The 12,078-nt window shown below is 54.6% G+C and overlaps 1 long non-coding RNA gene across 1 annotated transcript in view; it reads right to left on the bottom strand.

Annotated features, from left to right (window-relative positions):
* Positions 1 to 1,417: 1,417 nt before the first annotated feature.
* The window catches only part of LOC108536993 (uncharacterized), a 21,949-nt gene continuing 11,288 nt past the window's right edge, over positions 1,418 to 12,078 (bottom strand). The window contains exons 2-3 of the long non-coding RNA XR_001887683.1: positions 8,391 to 8,574; positions 1,418 to 2,004 (exon numbers count right to left, since the gene is read on the bottom strand). This is a non-coding gene — a long non-coding RNA (uncharacterized LOC108536993). The remainder of the gene's footprint in view (positions 2,005 to 8,390; positions 8,575 to 12,078) is intronic.

Genomic DNA, 12,078 nt, shown 5'->3' with positions numbered 1-12,078 from the left:
ATGAGGGATAGAGGTTGTATCTGAAAGGCTGGGGTGAGGCTGGTTGAGCTCTGAGTGCTAGTTATGATGTAGGCTGAAGAGCACTGGATGCAGAGTTAAGTGAACTGAGCCAGGCTCCTGCTGTGGTTCTGCCTCTGGTTTGCTGTGTGACCTTGGGCAAGTGACTTACCCTCTCTGAAGTTCAACTGCTGCTTTTGTACAATAAGGGGGGTAGACACTCATGTTCTCATTCCACAAATATTTATCAGTCATCTACTGAGTGTCAGGCCCTGTGCTAGTCCCTGAGGAGACTTCAGGAAACAGGATCTATGGGGTGCTTACACCCCAGTGAAGGGACAGAGCATTGACAATAGACAGGTCCACAACACATGGGATGCCTGGTATTTTTGTTAAATGCCATGAAAGACCTTAAAGGGCTCTCAGATGGAGAGTGAGAGGGGGTGGGAGCAGGGCTGCTTGAGACAGGTGGTCAGGGGGCCTCTGAGGAGGTGACCCTTGAGCTGGGGCGCAAGTTGGAGCAGGAGCCAGCACACAAGGATTAGGGGAAGAGTCCCTGGCAGAGGGACCAGCCAGGGCAAAAGGCCTGTGGAGGGAGGGAATGAGCATGGCCATCTGGGAGCAGCGGGAGTGACCCACAGGCAGTGAACCAGGGAGGGGACAGGAGTAGTTGCAGTCCCAGCCGCAGAGGGCAGGGCATAGCAGCCGCCTGCTCTAGAGTCTGGGAAGGTTCTAGCAGGGGCAACCTGGTCCAACTTCCCCGTGGGCTCTAGGCCCCCAGCGGGTAATGGCCCAGCCTGTCAGCCCGACCCCAGCAAATCCGGCTTCCCCCAGATGCTGATGGCCCAGCTCTAGGGAGACCAGGGCTTCAGCTGTTCCCCAGCTGGCCCCACTCACTGGCTCACTCACTAGGCTTTGCCCCAGAGGCCACAGGGCTGAGCCTATACCTGGGGCTCCTGACCCAGCGGGGCCCCACCTCGGTTAGCTATTAATGAGTAGAGCATGGGTGAGCTCCAGGGTGCACAGAGAGGGCCCCTCAGACCAGCAGACCCAGGTCTAGCCTGCCTCTGCCACTCTTTGTTTTGTGGTCTTGGACTTAGCACTTAGCTTCCCCGGGCCTCAGTTTACTCTCCTGGGAAAGGGCTTAGTAAAACTTCTCCCTAGCTCAGTCCCACCCACCCCGCTCTCCCCTGGTTCACTCAACTCTGGCCTCACTTACTGTTTTCGGAACACACAGAGCTCAGCCCTGTCTCGCAGCCTTTGCTGTTTACTGCTTCCTCCACCTGCAATATTCTTCCTCCACACACGCTTAGTCCTTCACATCACTGGGTCTCAGCTCAGTGCCACCTCCTCAGAGAGACCACCCGGATCACCGCAGTCAAAATGGAGCCACCCCTCACTCCATGTGTCTGAGCTGTGCTTTATGTACTCATAGAATGTACAGATTTTATTTCTTTATTCAGCAATGATTTCCTCCGTGTCTGGCACTGTCCTCGGTGCTGGGGACAGGGTAAGGAACAGAATAGACAGCTCCTGTCTGCCCTTCCCAGAGGGCACATCCTCGTGGATGAGACACACAAAGAAAGCAGGCAGAGGGGTGAGGAGCTAGGGGGACTATGGCAATTTTAGACCTGATGGTGAGGAGGCCACACAGAGCTGGTGACATCTGAGCAGGGAGCTGAAGGAAAGAGGCAGAGTTTGGGGATCTATGGGAGGGGTCTGGGGAGGACGTATTTGCCTCCCTAGCTGGAAGCTGCCTCCAGGGGTGAGGGCAAGGCGTGCCTTCTTGTTCCATTCTTGGTCCCCAGCACACAGTAGGTGCTTCATACCACAGTTGTCACTGCTGTCCCCATGGGCTCTTGGAGGATTATACACGGCCTAAAGTCCTTCTCGCATGGGGCCTGTACAGGTGGGCCCTGGAAAGCACAGTGCTGTGAGGAGAATCCGCCAGGCAGCGTGTGAGGGCAGCGCGGAGAACAGGCCGCCACCGGGGAGATGCGGGCAGATCTGCAGGGGAGGAAAAGACAGGGGAAGGGGCTGGGGCTGGGTCTCCAGGGGCCTCCACGCCACGCAGGGACTCTGGACATGATCCTGAGGGCCACCAGCAGCCACTGCAGGGCTCAGGGGAGGGGGTGACATAATTAGGTTCAGTTTTTTAAAGGCCTTTCTGGCATCCATTATGGGAAACGGGGTGGGTCTAAGTGGGGCCACGGGCTGGAGAGAGGCAGGGCCAGTGAGAGCTGTGGATAGCAGTGAAGGCAGGGAGGCCACAGGTCCCACTGAGGGACTGGCAGGCACAGGTTGCGTTGCCACAGCCGCGCCCAGGCCCCGTGAGCTCTCACCCTGCATGCCTTCACTGTGCCCCTCCTGGGCACTCTTTCACCAAGAACGGCCTGGCTCCCGGCTGCAGGCCAGGCCCTATTCTAGGCCCGGGGGAGGCAGCGCGAACACAGGCCCAAAGCCCTGCCCTCCTGGGAGAACCCACTACAAACATGGTAAGCAGATGAAATAGGTGGTGTGTGAGGAGAGCACAGAAGAGAGGAGGGAACAGGTCGGGAAGGGCCAGGCAGTGGTCAGGATGGTGGACAGGGCACTGGCTGGGCCTCCCCAGAAGGAGACTCCTACGCTAAGCCCGGAAAGAAGGTAGGACGTTTCTGCTGCTGCTGCTGGGGAAAGAACTTTCCAGGAGGCAAACACCCTTGGCAAGAGCTACAGTGGGTTCAGCCTGGCGGGGGAGGGAAACTGGACAGGAGAAGCCATGGTCAGGCATGTACAGTCTCAAAGAAGATGTCTATGAGGACTGGGCTTTTCCGAGTGACACAGGAGCCACTGCAGGGCCTGAGCAGAGAGGGAAGGGCCTGACTCTCCTGGGACAGGGGCCCTCTGGCCGCCGGGTGGAGAGTTGACTGCAGGCGCAGCAGAGTGAAGATGCAGGTGAGATGGTGGAGGCTGGCCCAGGGGAGGCCAAGGGGATGGGAGCAGCTCTGGCAACTGAGATGTGTTTGGGGTCAGAGTCCATGCGATTCACTGATGCAGTGATGTGGGATGTAAGGGAGAGATACAGTCAGAGACAGAGACAGAGAGTCAGAAACAGAGAGAGACAGAGAGTCAGAGACAGTCAGAGACAGAGACAGAGACAGAGGGAGACAGAGGGACACAGAGAGTCAGAGATAGAGAGTCAGAGACAGAGAGTCAGAAACAGAGAGAGACAGAGAGTCAGAGACAGAGACAGAGAATCAGAGACAGAAAGTCAGAGACAGAGACAGAGGGACACAAAGAGTCGGAGACAGAGACAGAGGGACACAGAGAGTTAAGACAGAGAGAGAGAGACAGAGACAGAGAGACAGAATCAGAGACAGAGGGAGACAGAGTCAGAGACAGAGAGACAGAATCAGAGACAGAGGGAGACAGAGTCAGAGATAGAGAGTCAGAGACAGAGTGTCAGAGACGGGGGAGACAGAGAGTCAAAGACAGAGACAGAGTCAGAGACGGAGGGACACAGAGAGTCAGAGACAAAGACAATCAGAGACAGAGGGAGATAGAGAGTCAGAGGCAGAGACAGAGGGAGACAGAGACAGAGAGACAGAAACAGAGACAGAGTCAAAGAGACAGAGAATCAGAGGCAGAGACAGAGGGAGACAGAGGGACACAGAGTGTCACAGACAGAGGGAGACAGAGACAGAGGGACACAGAGAGTCAGAGACAGTCAAAAACAGAGACAGAGAGTCAGACAGAATCAGAGACAGAGGGAGATAGAGACAGACAGAGACAGGGTGTCAGAGACAGAGGGAGACAGAGAGTCAAAGACAGAGACAGAGAGTCAGAGACAGAGGGAGACAGAGATTCAGAGACAGAGGGAGACAGAGATTCAGAGACAGGAACACAGAGAGAGACAAAGACAAAGAGACAGAGGGAGATAGAGACAGAGTCAGAGACAGAGTCAAAGAGGGAGACAGAGACAGAGAGTCAGAGACAGAGATAGTCAAAGACAGAGAGAGACAGAGGGAGACAGAGACAGAGAGTCAGAGACAGAGATAGTCAAAGACAGAGAGAGACAGAGGGAGACAGAGACAGAGAGTCAGAGACAGAGATAGTCAAAGACAGAGAGAGACAGAGGGAGACAGAGACAGAGAGTCAGAGACAGAGATAGTCAAAGACAGAGAGAGACAGAGGGAGACAGAGACAGAGAGTCAGAGACAGAGATAGTCAAAGACAGAGAGAGACAGAGGGAGACAGAGACAGAGAGTCAGAGACAGAGATAGTCAAAGACAGAGAGAGACAGAGGGAGACAGAGACAGAGAGTCAGAGACAGAGATAGTCAAAGACAGAGAGAGACAGAGGGAGACAGAGACAGAGAGTCAGAGACAGAGATAGTCAAAGACAGAGAGAGACAGAGGGAGACAGAGACAGAGAGTCAGAGACAGAGATAGTCAAAGACAGAGAGAGACAGAGGGAGACAGAGACAGAGAGTCAGAGACAGAGATAGTCAAAGACAGAGAGAGACAGAGGGAGACAGAGAGTCAAAGACAGAGACAGGGAGACAGAGAAAGAGAGACAGAGACAGTCAGAGACAGAGTCAGAGACAGAGAGAGACAGAGATAAGAGAGAGGCAGAGTCGGAGTGACAGAGTCAGAGGGAGAGAGACAGACAAAGAAAGACAGAGGCAGAGAGAGAGAGACGCAGAGAGAAGGAGTTAGAGACAGACAAGAGAGAGTTAGAGATGGACGGGGCAAGGGGTTGAGGATGACAGCCAGTGTTCTGGCCTGGGCCAGGGGAAGAATGCAGTCGCCATTCTCTGGGATGAGGAGGGTTGAGGGTGGAACTGATCCATGTGCAAATATCAGGAGATCCTGGAGAAGCCCAGAGGAGCTGTGCAGGAGGATGTGGATGTGTGGCTTTGGAGCTCAGGGGCAATGTCCGGGTTATTGATATCAGCATGGAGAGTAGCAGAGAATCGGTCTTTAAAGTCAGCCAGGGAGGAAGGCAGATGGCAAGGGACAGCAGCCCAGGGATTGAGTCCATGGTCCCCACCCTGAGAGGTGAGGGAGAGATGGGCAAAGAGGCAGAAAATGGACTGAGAAGGGGCAGCCAGGGAAGTGGCGGTAGGGTCCTTCTCACAACAAGGGGAGGACAGCGTTTGAAGGAGCAGCAGGTGTTAACTACATCTGATGCTACTGACAGGTCCAGACTGGGAGGGCTGAGAGATGGCAGGTTTAGCAACCAGAAGATTCTTCGTTTCCTCGGGAGGGGGAGGGGAGACCCTGTGGGGAGTGAATTGAAGGGAGAAGAGGGGAGAGAGACTCTGGAGACAGTGAGAATAGGTGCGTTTTCAGGGCGTTCCAGCAAAGGGCTGGAGAAAAACCAGACGACTAGAGAAAAACGGGACAGCAGAGAAGGGAGGGGTGCTCAGAGAAGGGTTCTTTTAAAATTCAAGAAAACCTAGCACTTTGTATGGGGAGAGTTTCTGAAGCGAAGTCTTAGGGATGACAAGAGGGAGGGGTCACTGAATCCTTCCCATGGCCCTGGACAGTGAGCAATATTATCATCCGCACTTTATAGACATGGAAATCTCAGCCCAGCGAGGTGGGTTCTCCTGCCCAAGGTCACACAGCCGGGCAGTGGTGGCGAGTCCCTGCAACTCTTCCCGGGCCTGGGCTGTTATCCCGTTTGACAGATTAACTAGTTACTAGTCAGTTCACAGAGCAGGTTAGTGGCCAAGTTAGGAGGTCAATTTAACAGGCTGTCGGGGGAGAGGCTGTGAGTGGACCCGGGAGTGACTCCTGGTGCTCAGCCCAGTGGTGCCACTCCCTGGGCTGGGAACTGAGAGAGGAACAGGTCTTCAGAGTTGAGTTCAGTCACGGGTGTGCATGAGATTCCCCATCTGTGAGATGAGGCTGATCGCAGAGCTGACCTCACAGAGATCCTGTGAGACTCAAGCGAGCTGCAGTCAGTCCCAGCACACAGCAAATGCCGGGGATCTCGTGTTTGTTCTCATTTCTGAGTCTAGCTAGTTGGGTGCACAGTGGGACTTCCAGGCACCAGTGTACACAAGCAGCTGACTCCTGGGTGAGACTGGCAGGATGAAAAGGTTGATGGGAAGTTCAGGATGACGTGGACCCTTCGGAGGTCCTTCCTGGAGGAGCCACACAGCTCTGAGTTTAGTCCTGGGTTTGGAGGCCCAGCCTTCAGGGGACCTTTGGGAGCCCTTAAGCAAGTCCAAGGGTGGGGCCTCAGGTGGATGAGAAAGGTCCTGGGGAGCCTTCCCTTCTCAAAGCCTGATGTCTTCATCTGGAGGATGGGTGTTCTGAGTCTCCACTCAGAACCACTGCACTCCAGCCTCAGCAACAGGGTGAAACCCTGTCTCAAAAATAAATAAATAAAATAGAAAGAAAGAAATTGAGAGGGGCTGGGGTCACTGGGGTGGGAATGGTTCGTTCTGATCTAAGGATCTGGGGTGGCTTCCTGGAGGAGGAGCATCCATGATGGCTCTGCAACACCAAGAGTGACTGTGACCATCTTGGGCTTCAGGGCACAGTTCACCTTCCCAGTCCCCAGTGAGGCAAGTCCTACCCTTCGTCCCACTGTACAGATGAGAAAACTGAAGATCAGAGAGCTGAAGTGATGTGTCCAGGGTCACATGGCTTGTGAGAGGGGCCTGAGCCCATTCCCAAGGTCCTGGCAGGGATCGGTCCCAAGACCTACCGTCCCCAGGCCAAAGAGGCAAGGAAAGAGCCCCGCTCCAACAGCCTCAACCCAGGAGGCCCAGGCCTTCCTCCAGCCTGGCGTCCCCGAGGCCCAGTTTCACTTCCTGAAACACAGGCCTATTTTGGATCCTGCTGACTTCCTTTCTCACCCGTGGCCGTTCAGGCTCCGAGGACTGGGCAACCGTAGGATGGATCTGGTGCCCCTGGGCCTTTCCCAACCTGCTCTTACACCACCCTGTAGCGGGTAGAACTGCCAGGGCTGCCAGCGCCTTCTCCCAGCCTGGCCCACCATGGTCCCTCAGGGAGGGTACCAACCGCAGGGGGCCTGGCAGGGCCCCTGCCACATGCCAGCTCAGAGGTCCTGCTCCCAGCCCACGCCAGCCTGAGCCAGACAGAGCAGGAGTCTTGGGAGCCCCAGCCCCACAGCGTCTTGGCCTCGTGACCTCGCGCAAATGGTTTTCCTTCATGAGCCTCAGTTTCCTGCTCTGTGACAGGAGATTAGGGTGACCTCCCACCTAGAATTGTTAGGAAAACCACTCAAGTTCAGCACGTCATTACCAAGCATCTACCATGCTCCAGGCCTGTTTTGGGCATGGGCCACTCAGAGAACCTTGTCCTCAGGAAGTTGAAATCCTAATGGGGGAGACAGCTGGGAATAAACACTATGAATAAGTTCATTAAATGGTACGTTAGAAAGTGACGCACATTTTGGAGAAAATGGAGAGGAGAATGGCATGTGTGTGTGACGGGAGGAGATGTGGGGCCGTGTTAAATGGGGTGGGGAGGCCTCCTGGGAAGGTGGCATCTGACAACAGCAAGGAGAAGATGGAGCCAGCCCCGCAGACATCTGAGGAAGGGCACTCCAGGCAGGGGGCCCGGCATGTGCAGACGCCCGGAGGCAGGAATGCCAAGAAGTTGTGAGTGTGCAGCAGCAAGGGGTTGGACAAGAGCTTTGGGGACACATGGCCAGAATGGGTGGGGCGGCCAGAGCATGAGGCCCTCGAGGGCCAGACTCAGGACTTTATTCTGAGTGAGGTGGGGAGCCACAGGGGCTTTGGAGTAGGGGAGGGGTGCAATCTGACTCTTGTTTCAGCTGTTTCCCTCTGACTGCGTTATGTAGGGTGGGTGGTAGGGCCAGGTTGGAGGTCAGGTGCAGGGAGAGGTGCTGGGGGTTTCAGCAATGAGGCAGTGAGATGTGGTCGGATTCTGGTTATATTCTGAAGGTGGAGCCAAAGGGATTTGCTGATGGATCAGATGTAAGGGGTGAGAGAAAAGGGCCAGGGGCAGAGATGACTCCAGGGCTTTTGGCCTGACCCTCCCAAGTCTCCTGACTCCCATTCCATGCTCCTGCAGTCCAGTCAGTCCCCAGTAGCCAGAGGGGTCTCTTGAGAACCCAAGCCAGATGGTGTCTAGACCTTTCCAATCCAGTGGCTCCCCATGACTGTGGTCTGGAGTCGACACTCCTTGCTTGGCCTGGCCCCAGCCCACCTCCCCAGCCGCTCTTAAGCCCACTGGCCTCAGCTCATACTGTGTGCCAGCCTCAGGGCCTTTCCATGTGCTACGCTGGGTTCCAGTCTGTTTCTCACCCACTTGGTGGCCCTGGAGATGACACATCTTTTGGGGCGCCCTCAGTTTCTCTGTATGTAAAAGGATAAGTTTAGACCCCTTGAGCCCTAAAGGAGTCCTTACATTTGCACACTTTGGGAATTTGCAATCCATGGAGAAGCTGCCCTTCTCTGCCTTTCTCTTGCCTGGTGAGACCTTGGGCAAGGTGCTTCATGTTCCCCGCTCTCTGCAGTCTTATCCACCTTCTGGGGTCTCTCTCAGGTACTTATGGCTGGAAAAGGAGAGGTGTGTTCCTGAGATCATGTTCCTGGACGAGGGTAAAGATTCAGACAGGCTGGGGGCGGTGGCTCATGCCTGTAGTCCCAGCTACTTGGGAGGCTGAGGCGGGTGGATCACCTGACGTCAGGAGTTCAACACCAGCCTGGCCAACATGGTGAAACCCACCTCTACCAATCCAAAAAAATTAGCTGGACATTGTGGCACATGCCTGTGATCCCAGCTACTTGGGAGGCTGAGACAGGAGAATCGTTTGAACCTGGGAGGCAGAGGTTTCAGTGAGCTGAGATTGCACCATTGCACTCCAGCCTGGGCAATAAGAGTGAAACTCCATCTCAAAACAAAAACAAAAACAAAAGATTCAGACAGACCTGGGTGGGCTGGGGAAGTTCCCTTCCCTGCCCTGAGCCTCAGTTTCCTCACTTGTAGCATGGTGCTCGTGATCGCTAAGCAGTCTGGTGACCACAAAATAGGATGCCTGGTCCACTCAGTCATTCAACAAGCCTCCACTGAGTGCCAGTCAGTGGGCAGGGCCTGGGCTGGGTGCTGTATACAGTGGGGACGAAAGATTCAGCCTTGCCATCACAGAGCTGGCCCCTACAGGCACCAGGCAAATGATGTGATTGACTAACAGGGCACACCTCAGGCCTGGTTTCCTCAGGAGACAGGGCTGTACCTGCACTTCCCACCAATGCCTTCTGCCCAAGCTCTCCCCAGCCTGCCAGCCCCAGCTCTGCCAGGACCTCTCTCCAGGACTCCACTTCCCAAGGCCGACTCAACTCTGTCCTCACCCTTTGGTTCCTGGGCTCTTCAGAGCAAGTAACCCCAAGAGTAGGCTCTGAGCATGAGACCTGTTTCTGCAAGTCACAGCCTGTGGGACTTAGACAAGGCACTGGCCTTAGCCTTGGTTTTCACATTTGTAAAGTGGGAGAATAATAGAACCTGCTTTTTTTTTTTTTTTTTTGACGGAGTCTCGTTCTGTCACCCCGGCTAGAGTGCACTGGCGTGATCTTGGCTCACTGTAACCTCCGCCTCCCGAGTTCAAGCAATTCTCCTATCTCAGCCTCCCAAGTAGCTGGGATTACGTGTGCCCGCCACCATGTCCAACTAATTTTTGTATTTTTAGTGGAGAAGGGGTTTCCCTACGTTGGCCAAACTGTTCTTAACTCCTGACCTCAAGCGATCTGCCCACCTCGACCTCCCAAAGTGCTGGAATTACAGGTGGGAACCACCGTGCCCAACCTTGAGCCTGTTTTTTATAGGGCACTTATGAAGAGTCAGTGGGTTGCGGAGTAGCAGTGGGCTCAGGAACAGTCGCTGTGATCTTTGAAGCCTTTCTCTGACTTTTTTTCCAGTGGCCCTGAGGGCACGAAGCTGGGAGCTGATACTTCTTACTCCAGAGCCTTGGTACAGAGAGAGGACTCAGTCACTCCCCTTGTTCCTGGCCAGGTGAGCTCTAGAGTTCATATTTATTAGAAACTGTCTCAGACCTTCCCTGCTCTGGGTGTTTTGTTCTATTGACTAGTTAACTCAGAATTCCCCCAGTTCACAGATGAGGGAACTGAGGCACAGAGAGGTTAAAAGCACCCGAGCAAGGTCACACAGCTGGCGAGTGGCAGAGCCAGGGTTCTAACCCAGGCCGCCTGGCACCATCCTGCTACCCAAACTCTTAGAGCACTTCCGCCAACATTATTCACTCCCACGGGTTGCCCTGTGGTGTGATCCATCATCTGAAGCCTCAGGGTCATCCAGGGTCAAGGCCAAGAATCCTCTGCCTCAGCCTAGCAGGAGAAAGGTATCAGAGTTCAAAAACTACAGATTCCCAGGTGAGTGCGGTGGTTCTTGCCTGTGATCGCAGATACTCAGGAGGCCAAAGTGGGAGGATCACTTGAGCTCAGGAGTTCAAGACCAGCCTGGGCAACATAGCAAGACCCTGTCTCTACAAAAATTTTAAAAAATTAGCCAGGCATGGTGGTGCATGCCTATAGTCCCAGCTATTTGGGAGGCTGAGCGAGAGGATAGCTTGAACCTGGAATTTGGAGGTTGCAGTGAACTGCGATTACACCACCCTGGGTGACAGAGCAAGAAACTATCAATTTATTTTATTTAATTTATTATTATTATTATTATTTTGAGATGGAGTCTCGCTCTGTCGCCCAGGCTGGAGTGCAGTGGTGCAATCTCGGCTCACTGCAAGCTCCGCCTCCCGGGTTCACTCCATTCTCCTGCCTCAGCCTCCCGAGTAGCTGGGACTACAGGCGCCCGCCACCAGGCCTGGCTAATTTTTTGTATTTTTAGTAGAGATGGGGTTTCACCGTGTTAGCCAGGATGATCTCGATCTCCTGATCCCCCTGCCTCGGCCTCCCAAAGTGTCAGGATTACAGGCGTGAGCCACCTGTTTGGCCGAAACCATCAATTTAAAAAGAAAAAAGAATTACAGATTTCTATTGTCCCCACCTTGCTGTTGACTGGCTGAGAACACCCTAGGCTGATCTTTGCCCTCTGTGTCTGTTCCTGCCTTTGTCAGATGGAGAGAAGAAAGCCTTTCCAGCTTCGTCACCCTGGGTCCTACCTCAGCCCTGTCCCATGCCTGCCATGTGAGCCTTCCTCCAGCCAGCATCCCTCTGGGGCTGTTTTCCTTGTCTGGCAAATGGAGCTGACACTACCTGCCCTTGTAAAGCCCTCGGCTGGCTGGGAGAGCACCCAAGAGAGCGCAGACGTGGGTGTGCACTGCAAACAGCATGCCCCTCTCGGGGCTCCCCTTGTCTCCCAGTCCACCTACTGAAGGCAGGGCCTCTCACCACCTCAGCTCCCAGGGAAAGGTGGAGCCCCTCAGGTCCTCAGCGGCCTCCCCTCTTGCTCCCCACCATGTCTGCTCTGCATGGGTGCCTGGAGGGAGGAGCTTCTGTGAGCAGAGACAGCCCTGTACTGGCCCCAAAGAATGGGGAGGTCGTCTGCCTATCCATTCAACAGCTGAGCATCTCTTCTGTGCCAGGCCCTGTGCTGGGTGTCAGGGACACTGCAGGGACCAAGACAGATCCAGTCTCTGACCTCAGAATTCACAGCCAGGGGTGCGGTAGACAGTTCTCAATCCAGGAACGATATAAATGTGAAATGCAGGGGTGGTTAAGTATTACAAAGGAGGGGCATAGGACTCTGTGAGAATGCGTCCTGGAGGAGGGTCCTGGGGAGGTGTTCAGGAGGTGATGATGGAGCTGAGTGCTGTTAAGGATGAGTTGGAGTTAATGAGGTGAATTTGGCTGGGTGCAGTGGCTCACGCCTGTGATCCCAGCACTTTGGGAGTTGAAACGGGCAGATCACTTGAGCTCAGGAGTTCGAGACCAGACTGGCCAACAAGTGAAACCCCGTCTCTACTAAAAATACAAAAATTAGCCAGGCAAGGTGGTGGGCGCCTGTAGTCCCAGCTCTCCGGGAGGCTGAGGCAGGAGAATCAGTTGAACCCGGGAGGCAGAGGTTGCAGTGAGTCAAGATTACACCACTGTACTCCAGCCTGGGCGACAGAGCAAGACTCCAC

The sequence above is a fragment of the Rhinopithecus bieti genome, unplaced genomic scaffold (genome assembly GCF_001698545.2).
Source record: "Rhinopithecus bieti isolate Rb0 unplaced genomic scaffold, ASM169854v2 scaffold_14455, whole genome shotgun sequence".
NCBI lineage: Eukaryota > Metazoa > Chordata > Mammalia > Primates > Cercopithecidae > Rhinopithecus > Rhinopithecus bieti.
Note: the sequence above shows the minus strand (reverse complement) of the source record. Positions and strands in the feature narration are given on the sequence as shown.